Below are 10,285 nucleotides of genomic sequence, written 5' to 3'. Positions count from 1 at the left end.
CTATTCCTTGCTCTCCCAGTTTGCTTATAGGATCAGCCTTTATATCTAAATTATGTACTCATTTTGACTTTATTTTTGTCTATGGTGAAGGTTTTGGTCTATTCCTAGTTCCTGCCATTCTCTTTTCCAGATTTCCCAGCATTTTTTGTCAAGCGATGAGTTCTTATCCCAAAAGCTGGGGTCTTTGATACTTAACCTACTACACTGACCCACCGCTTTATTTCTCATCCAGTACCAAGTAGTTTTGATGGTTGCTTCTTTATAATACAATTCAAAATCTGGTGTGGCTAGGCCATCTTCCCTACCAGTTCTTTTCACTAGTTCCCTGTTATTCTGGATGTTTTGTTCTTCTAGAGGAATCTTGTTATTATTTTTTCCAGCCATATAAAATAGGTTTTTTTGGTAGTTTGATTGGTATGGCACTCAATAAGTAAGTTAACTTAGGTAGAATTGTAACTTGCGGTTGTCAGGGTAACCATGAGCAACTGTTGTTTTTCCAGTTATTTAAGTCTGACTTTATTTGTGTGAAAAGTGTTTTGTTATTGTGTTCATAAAGTTCCTGGGTTTTTTCATTAGATAGACTCCTAAATATTTTGTAATCTCTCCAGTAACTTGACATGGAGTTTCTCTTTCTATCTTTTGCTGTTGAGCTTTGGTGGTAATATACAGAAATGCCAATGATTCATATGGGTTTATTTTATATCCTGCAACTTTGCTAAAGTTGTTCATTATTTCAAATAGTTTTTTACTTGATTCTCCAGGATTCTCTAAGTATATCATCATATCATCTGCAAAGAGTGATAGCTTTGTTTCTTCTTTGCTTGTGCTAATACCTTCAATTTCTTTTTATTCTCTTATTGTTAAAACTAACATTTCTGGTACATATTAAACAACAGTGGTAATAACTGACATCCTTGTTTCACCTCTGATCTTACTGGAAATGGTTCTATCTTATTCCCATTATGTAAAAGGCTTGCTGAAGGTTTTAGGTAGATGCTACTTATTTTCAAGAAGACTCCATTTATTCTTATGTACTCTAGTGTTTTTAATAGGAATGGGTGTTATATTTTGTCAAAAGTTTTTCTATATGTGTTGAGATGATCATGTGATTTCTGTTAGTTTTGCAGTTGATATGATCAATTATGCTAATAATTTTGTTAATATTCAACCAGTCCTGCATTCCTGGTATAAATCCTACCTAGTTATAGTATATTATACTTGTGAAAAGTTGCTGTAATCTTTTTGGTATTATTTCATTTAAAATTTTTGCATCTATGTTCCTTTTGGAAATTGGTCTGTAATTTTCTTTCTGTGTTTTGACTCTTCCTAGTTTAGGTATCAGCACTATATTTGCATCACAAAAACAATTTGGTAAGACTCCTTCCTAGGAAGTTCATGGATTGTTTGTTCAATTTCTTTTTCTGAAATGGGGTTGTTTAAGTAGTTTATTTCCTCTTCTGTTAATCAAGGCAATTTATATTTTCATAAATATTAATCCTTTTCATTAAGATTGTCAAATTTATTGGCATAATGTTGGGCAAAATAGGCAAAATATGCTTTCTCTCCATACTCAATTGGAAAGTGGAACTTTAGAGAACTTACATGTGAAACATCCACACATAAGGGGAGACAAACAGGAAGAAGATGCGTGACTTGGGCATACACATGAAGGAACTACTGTCTTCAACAATATGAAATTGCCAAAATATTCTACCAATATTGTTGTGTGGCTGCTGAATATGTTCCCTTAGTAGGCATTTAACTCTGCTACTTCTGTGATACTTTCTGCCAAACACTGTTAGGTTTCTGTCCACTCCAGATTGTTGTCTATTTCAGTTATTCTAGATCACTTAATACCCTGAAGCACCATCTACTATGGATGTCATGATTTTAGCTCTTTAACCAGTTCTTTTAGCCAACTTTGCCATTTAATTGGTGTGTGTGTGTGTGTGTGTGTGTGTGAGAGAGAGAGAGAGAGAGAGAGAGAGAGACAGACAGAGACAGAGACAGAGAGACAGAGTTGTGTTTAATAATCCTTTCCCCTTCAGAGAAGTGTCTGTATTTTTCCAATTCGTTCTTTCAGCCTCCTTCTTTGCCTCAGGTTTTTATCTGGGGTGCTACTTTAGAAAAAAAAAATCTTTATTTTCTGTTCTAAGTTCTCTGCCTCTACTCCCAATCTGACCCTTTCCATTGAGAAGACAAGAAATATGATACCTATTACATACAAGAAGTCATGCAAAACATATTTCTGCTTTATCCACGTTCTGAAAAAAAGTTAGAAAAATAAAGGAAAAAATATCCTTGAACCTTTCCTCTGAGTTCATCAGTTCTCTATCTGGAAATGGATAGCATTTTTACATCATGAGCCCTTTGGTGCTGTGGTAGATCATTTTATTGATCAATACTAAGTCTTTCACAGTTTATTATCATTGCAGTATTTCTGTTACTGTGTAGATTATTCTCTTTGTTCTCTTCACTTCAATTTGCATCAGTTCCTGTACGTCTTCCCAGGGTTTTCCTGAAACCATCTCCTTTATGATTTCTAACAGCAAAATACTATTCTGTCATATTCTTGTACAATAACTTGTTCGGTCATTCTATTGAAGTCTGCTCTTAAAAGTCTTCTTAGAACACCTTCGTTAACGATGTCTCTAAACTTCTGTTAAATCTTTTGTCTTCTACAGTCTTCTCTAAGTGCCTCAGTACAACTCTTACATAAATTAGGACTTATCATCAGTAAGGCAAATGTTCCCAAGGATTTTCTTCTTCAATTAGAAGAGAGATTGAGAAACACAGTGTTAAAACTGTTTTACCCTCATTCCAGTATTCTTCTGTCCTATGCACATAATAAAGATATATGCTTCTCGGTTGAGTCACAAATGGAATTACAGACATTTTCTGTGATCCTCATGACCTCCCAAATCTCTCCAAAATAAGAAGTATTTGCAGCTTTTGCTCCAAGACATCAATAACTTTATTGAGATAAAACTCAATGAACATTGCAGAGAATTCCAGTCCCTAACCTGATCTCTTAATCCCTTACCCAATCTAGCAAAGCTTATGCTCTGTTTTTCTGGACAATTCTGTTGCATTCTGAGGCAACAAAAGAACAGAATTCAATTCTGCCTCTGCCCACATTTTGTTTGAGGAAGGTGGAGATACAGGAAAATGGGAAGCCTACTTTGATCAGGGGGGCAGCATCCCTTCTATAGTGCAATAATTCACGAAAGAATGAAGGAGCTGAAGGCATTGGACAGGACATCAATGTGTGCATGGCTGGGTTCTGCAAGACCTGAAGGAAAGGTCACTGTTATGCAGCTTGGTCCAATTCTATCCCATCAAAAGACACTTTGGGCTGAGATTTGGGCTTCTGAAAAGTGTAGGAGGAGGCTGGACAACTTTTGGTGTCCAATCCTTGGGAGATGTCCCATGAAAGGGAAAGGGAATATGGAGCATGTGGAGGAGACGATATTACTAAAGATCCAAAATTCAGGTCAAAAACTTGAACACTAGTATGTAAATCAACAGGTGGGGATATTAATAACAGAACTTGACTCCAGGTCATCTAAATGAGAATAAACATGTAGAAATAAATATTGCAAGACTAAGGAAAATGAATTAACATCTGACAAGACAGAGGATCCTGTGGATTCATTAGGGATCATGGAACTATAGTTCAGGATGTTCCTGAATGGTTCAAGAGAGGCATAATAATTGTGAAAACAGAATTAATAGCCTGCACAGTATAAATAATTTGAAGAATAGAAAAACTGGAACCCAGTAAGCTAAACATCACCACAGAAACAAAAGAGAGGACACGGAGTGAGGTTTTTTCTTTGATATTTCTACAATATTGATGTGATTTGACTTCATGTGTATTTTGGGATCAACAATGAAGAAATGACACTTCTGCACATGCATAGGAGGGCATTTGATGTATTTTTCCTTTTAAAAGTTATTCTGGTGGCAGCTAGGTGGTGCAGTGGATAGAGCACTAGCCCTGAAGTCAGGAGGACCTGAGTTCAAATGTGGCATCAGACCAAACTTGACACTTACTAGCTGTGTGACCCTGGGCAAGTCACTTAATCCCAACTGCCTGAAAAGAAAAAAAAATATTCTGGATCCATAAGTCCCAATGCATGATGCCTATCTTGGTCTCTGAGCAGAAAAGAATTTTAAGCAGATAAGAGTCCATCAATCATTTTACTGGGTTTGGTTTCCAAATGGTCACTATCTTTGACACACTGAGATTATTGGGTGTGTGTTACCTGGAACTGAGTATTGCAGTGGTGTATATCTAATGTGCCTGGTCCCTGTAAGAAGCCAAATGCTTTTTTACCATTGATTTTTTTTTTACTGGTACTAATTCCTTTCTGAAAGTATGAACTGGTAAGCAGAACTCTTCTTTTACATATCACTAACTTCTATCTTGTGAGACTGTTTAGCCTGAGTCACACATTTCAGTCTGTCAGTCATTTAGACTGTGGGATTGTATTCCTTCATTTTTGAAGAGGACTAAGGACATCACAGGGTGTATTGATTTGTTTGTAAATTGAATTTAAGTGAGGCAGAGTTCAGAAAAATTTCAGTCTTACATTCTCTTCCAGAGTCATAGAACTCCAGTGGCAAGAAAAAAGTCAAGACCAGTGGTGATGGCCTGAGATGTAGTGGATAGCCTTAGTGTTTTTGATATCTGACCAACCTCTGAGCACTTCATAGGACCTACTTCACCTGCCTTCATGGACTTCAGAACTAACTGTTCTCATCCACCAATTCTACTGGTGGAAATCTTCAAATGCTTTGGATAGATAGCCTCCTAACTGACTGACAGGTCTGAGGCCAGAACAGGTTTCTTTGGTGTGTGTACACCTCTAGCAAAAGCTCTTTGTGTGAATAAATTCTTCACAGTTTGCCATAAAGAAAACTCTGAGGAGTGTGGGTAGAAGGAGGTTTCTGTCTAGGGAAGTTTTAGGTTTTGTTACACCCATGCTACCATCTGCACAAAAACTCGACTGTAAATCTCCCAGGGGAAAAAAAGATCACTGACACAGGATGCATTAGAGCTCAGGGCTTGGATTAGTTGAGTTTTTGATTGGAGATCTATCACTGTGGTATACAGTAACTACTACTACTACTAGTACAATAACACAGTGATACAGTCCAGCACACAATCTCCCTCCTTCAGAGCAATCTTTTTTTAAAAAAAATATTAATTTATTTTGGTTTAACATTCACTTCCATATGCTTTTGAGTTGAAAATTTTTCTCCCTCTTCCTGCCCCCCCACCTCCCCAAGACAGCACACAATCTGATATAGGCTATACATTTATATTCCCATTATCACTTTAGTGATGTTGTAAGTAAAAATTGAAACCAATAGGAGGAACCATCAGAAAGATGAAACAAAACTCAACAGAAGGTAAAAATAAGTGAAACCCATCTGACTTACATAGTTCTTTCTTTGGATGTGGACAGCATTTTCTGTCCCGAGGCCTCAGGAGATGTCTTAGATCCTTATAATGCTGAGAAGGGTCCAGTTTAACAATACTAGTCATCGCATAAGTGGCTGTTTCTGTGCACAAAGTCCTCTTGGTTCTGCTCACTTCACTCAGCATCAGACCATATAAGTGTTTCTAGGTTTTTCTGAAGTCAGCCTGTTCATTTCTTATAGCACAATAGTATTCCATTACATTCATATACCACAACTTGCTTAGCCATTCCCCAATTGATGGGCATCCTCTCAAATTCCAGTTCTTTGATGCCACAAAAAGAGCTGCTAGGAATATTTTTGTACATGTTGGTCTTTTTCCCATTTGTATGATCTCTTTGGGATATAGCCCTAGAAGTGCTATTGCTGGATCAAAGGGTATGCATGTTTTTGTAGCCCTTTGGGCATAATTCCAAATTGTTCTCCAAAATGGTTGGGTCATTTCACAACTCCACCAACAGTGGAATAGTGTTCCAATTTTCCCACATCTTTTCCAACATTTATCATTTTCCTGTTTTGTCATGTTGGCCAATCTCCTTCAGAGCATTCATGTGGAGCCTTCAGGAGGCTCAGGATTATTTATTATCCAGACATTCTATTTATTAACCAGAATGAAGAGAGGAGAGAGTAGCAAAACTAAGAGGTGGAAATGTAATTCCTTGAGTTTTGTATAGGGAGGGATACAGAAAAGTAATGATTTCTGCAATTCTTTTGGTATCCTTGACTGGTATTGACTCTAACAGGGAGGATAAAGAAAATTATAGATGATTATTCTTTGTTATGTTATTTTGTGGTATTTACCTTTTGCTATATTCTATGTCTATACGTACTATGTCATGTATCTATGTCTACTTTGGACCCCAAACTTGTCAGGATGAGTCATGTGGCTTTACTTCTCAGCCGTGTTGCTGAGAACTCAACTATGTTGCAGGGTCCCTTGTGATCACTGGGGCAGTTGATGGTGACCTGGTAGAACAGGATAGATAGTATTTGAGTAGATTATGATAGGAGAGAGGATTGATGGAGAGACTGGGAGATCTGTTCTTCCAACTTTTATTCTCTCCTTCCTCATCACATCCTTCATATTACTGCTACCCCTATCTTCCTAATCTGCGGTTCTGATAATGCTACTGCCCTGGAATATCTTCAGTGGTTCCCTATTGTTTATTGAATAATGTCTAAACTGCTTAACCTAGAATTCAAGGTCTTCTAACCTTATGCTTCCTTTCTAGGCTTACTGTCCCCTATTCATGTCCAGCCCAGATGGACTACTTATTATTCCTTAGTATGTCCTGCACTTCCACCTTCCAAGATTTTGCTTATTCAGTTCATCATTTACTGAACAGTTGAAGCTGTAGGGTGGACAGCAGCCACACCCCAGTAAACCCATCTAGGCAGATGGGCTAAACCAGATTGATGGTAACTGACAGGTCTCAAATCCACTGATGATAGTTCCTGATTTTTTTTGGCAGGTAGACTTCTAAATGTTTTAATGTCTACTGTAACTTTAAATGGAATTTCTCCTTCTATCTCTTGCTGTTGGGCTTTATAAGTAATATATAGATATATTGATGATTTATGTGTGATTTTATGTCCTGCAACTTTGGTGAATGTGTTTATTATTTCAAGAATTTTTTAGTTGATTCTCTAGGATTCTCTAAGTATACCATCATATCACCTGCATAGGGTAATAGCTTTGTATCTTCCTTTCCTATTTTAATTCCTTCAATTTCTTTTTCTTCTCTTATTGTTAAAGCTAATATTCTAAGATAGTGAATAACATTGGTGACAATAGACATCTTTTTTCACCCTCAATCTTATTGGAAATGCTTCTAGTTTATCCCCATTACATATAATGTTTCCTCTATTTTGGCCTCCATGAATCTAAAGGTCCCATGCAAGGTTTTAAAGAAAATTAAAAGAGTTCTCAAGCCCCTGAGCGTAATTTTGGTGGAAAACAACAGGGACCTGTCAAACAAACTCTCTCCATGTTACCAAAGTATTATAACTGTATAGACTACAGATTCCTATCTCCATGTTCTAGCTGGCACGTTCAAAAGTAACAATATCATGCAAAACCTACATGTAAAATGGTTATTATACACCTGATTATAGCAGATAGTAGTAATCATAAAAATATGCCACATAACACGGCAATTTACCTTGGCCACAAGTATAAGTTCCTTACAAAAAGATTTCTCATTACTCTTTCCACGTGACAAAAGCCAGTATGAAAGGCAACAGCGTTATCTGAGGAAACTTTAATGAAACCGTGTCCATTTTTTTGATGAAAGAGAGGCAAGGTAAAGGCTTCCTGACAAGAGTCTATGATTCTGTGAGCTTTATAGACCAAGATGGCAGTAATCAAATCTGAAGGAATTCTGTCAGTCAAGAAATCTAGCACAAGAATTCGACTTGTTACAAATAGGACACACCTTGGGTATAAACCTCATGTCTACTTCCACTTGCAATTTCATTTGTCACAAGTCGAGGAAGGTGTTCAACTTCCTCTAACTTCAGTTGATTGATAAAATACTCCTCCTCTGCCGGCTGAGTGTTGAGCACCAGCACCGGGCACCCCGGGTGGCAGTGCAGCCGGATGAAGTGGTAGAGGAGCCGGTCTGCACCGAGCCCGCGGGCACACACCACCAGCCCATCCGCTTCTAACAGCTCCAGCACCAGCTGTCTCTCGCATTCCAGAAGCGGCGCCATGGCCCCCCAGCAGCCGGCACAGGAGCTCCTTTTTCGGCAACTATGGAGATAATCATGTGGTTTCTCTTAGTTCTGTTGTTGATTTGGTCAATTATGGTGATAGTTTTCTGATATCGATCCAGCCCTGCATTCTTGGTATAAATCCTACCTGGTCATAGCGTATTATTCTTGTGATAAGTTACTGTAATCTATTTGCTAATATCTTATTTAAAATTTTTGCATCTGTATTCATTAGGGAAATTAGTCTATAATTTTCTTTCTCTGTTTTGATTCTTCCCGGTTTACATATCAGCACCATATTTGCATCATAAAAAGAATTTGGTAGGACTCCTTCACCTACTTTCCCAAATAGTTTATGTAGTATTGGAATTAATTGTTCTTGAAATATTTGAAAGAATTCACTTGTAAATCCATCTATCCCTGGAGAATTTTTCCTAGGGAGTTCGTTGATGATTTGTTCAATTTCTTTTTCTGAAATGAGGCTATTTAAGTATTTTATTTCCTCTTCTTTTAATCTGGGCAATTTATATTTTGTAATATTCATCCATTTCACTAAAATTGTGAAATTTATTGCCATACAGTTGGGCAAAATAACTCCAATTTATTGTTTTGATTTCCTCTTCATTATTGTTGAATTCACCCTTTTCATTTTTAATGCTGTTAACTTGATTTTCTTTTTCTCTTTTTTTAAAAATATTAACCAAAGGTTTGTCTATTTTATTGATTTTTTCATAAAACCAGCTGTTAGTTTTATTTAACACTTCAATAGTTTTCTCAATTTCAAATTTCTTAATTTCTCTTTTGGTTTTTAGTATTTCTAATCTGGTATTCAATTGGACATCTTTAATGTGTTTTTCCTAGGTCTTTTTACTTGAACGCCTAATTCATTGATCTCTTCTTTCTTAATTTTATTCATGTAACATTAAGGGACATAAAACGTCCCTCAAAAACTGCTTTTCCCACATCCCATAAGTTTGTAATGTGTCTCATTATTGTCATTATCCTAGATGTAGTTATTGATTGTTTCTATGATTTGTTTTTTCACCCACTCATTCTTTGGGAGTAGACTACTAATTTTTGTCTATCCTTCCATGGCCCTTTATTACACATAGTTTTTACTGTATTATAATCTGAAAAGGATGCATTTAATATTTTCTACCTTCCTGCATTGGATTTTGAGGTTTTCATGCCCTGTTACATGGTCAATTTTTGTGTAGGTGCCATGTACTGCCTAGAAAAAGGTATTGTCCTTTCTCTCCAATTTTTTCCGGAGGTCAATCACATGTAACTTTTCTAAAATTCTATGCATTTGCTTGACTTCTTTCTTGTTTATTTTGTGGTTATATCTATCTAGTTATGAGAGGGAGAAGTTGAGGTCCTCCATTGTATAGCTTTGTCATCTATTTCCTCCTTTAACTCCCTTATCTTCTCCTCTAAGAATTTGGATGCTATACCACTTGGTGCATGTATTTTTAGTAATGATGTTACTTCATTGTCTATGTACCTTTAGCAGATGTAGTCTTTTTCCTTATCTCCTTTATTTAGATTTATTTTTTCTTTTGCTTTGTCTGAGATAAGGATTGCTACCGCTGCTTTTTTTTTTACTTCAGCTGAAGCATAATATATTCTGCTCCAGCCTTTTACCTTTACTCTGCATATCCCTCTGCTTGAAATGTGTTTATTGTAATCAACATATTGTAGGATACAACAACATATATGTGGGCTTAATCCATTCTGTTATCTCCTCCCATTTTGTAGGAGAGTTCATCCCATTCACATTCCCAGTCATAATTATTATCTGTGTCTTTCTCTCCATCTTATTTCTCCCCTGTTTATGTTTTTCTCTCTCCTTTCTCCATTTCCCTCCTCACTAGAGTTCTTTTTTGACCACCACCTCCCTCAGGCTGCCCTCTCTTCTCTCAGCCACTTCTATTTTCTTCCCCTTTACCCTTAATACTTCCTCCCTCCCTTCTATTCACTGCTTCCTTTTTATTTTTTCTTTCCCCTCCCACTTCCTACAAAGTAAGTTAGATTTCTATTGTGAATTGATATGTTATTCCCATTTTGATCCAAATCTGATGCTGAA

The 10,285-nt window shown here is 36.8% G+C and overlaps 1 pseudogene; it reads right to left on the bottom strand.

The window, feature by feature from the left end:
- Window positions 1-7,615: 7,615 nt before the first annotated feature.
- On the bottom strand, window positions 7,616-8,199 carry LOC110204416 (DNA repair endonuclease XPF pseudogene; annotated as a pseudogene).
- Between the last annotated feature and the right edge of the window lie 2,086 nt (window positions 8,200-10,285).

Source organism: Phascolarctos cinereus, unplaced genomic scaffold (assembly GCF_003287225.1).
Source record: "Phascolarctos cinereus isolate Bilbo 61053 unplaced genomic scaffold, phaCin_HiC Scaffold_368;HRSCAF=977, whole genome shotgun sequence".
Classification (NCBI taxonomy): domain Eukaryota; kingdom Metazoa; phylum Chordata; class Mammalia; order Diprotodontia; family Phascolarctidae; genus Phascolarctos; species Phascolarctos cinereus.
This window is presented reverse-complemented; position numbering and strand designations above follow the sequence as displayed.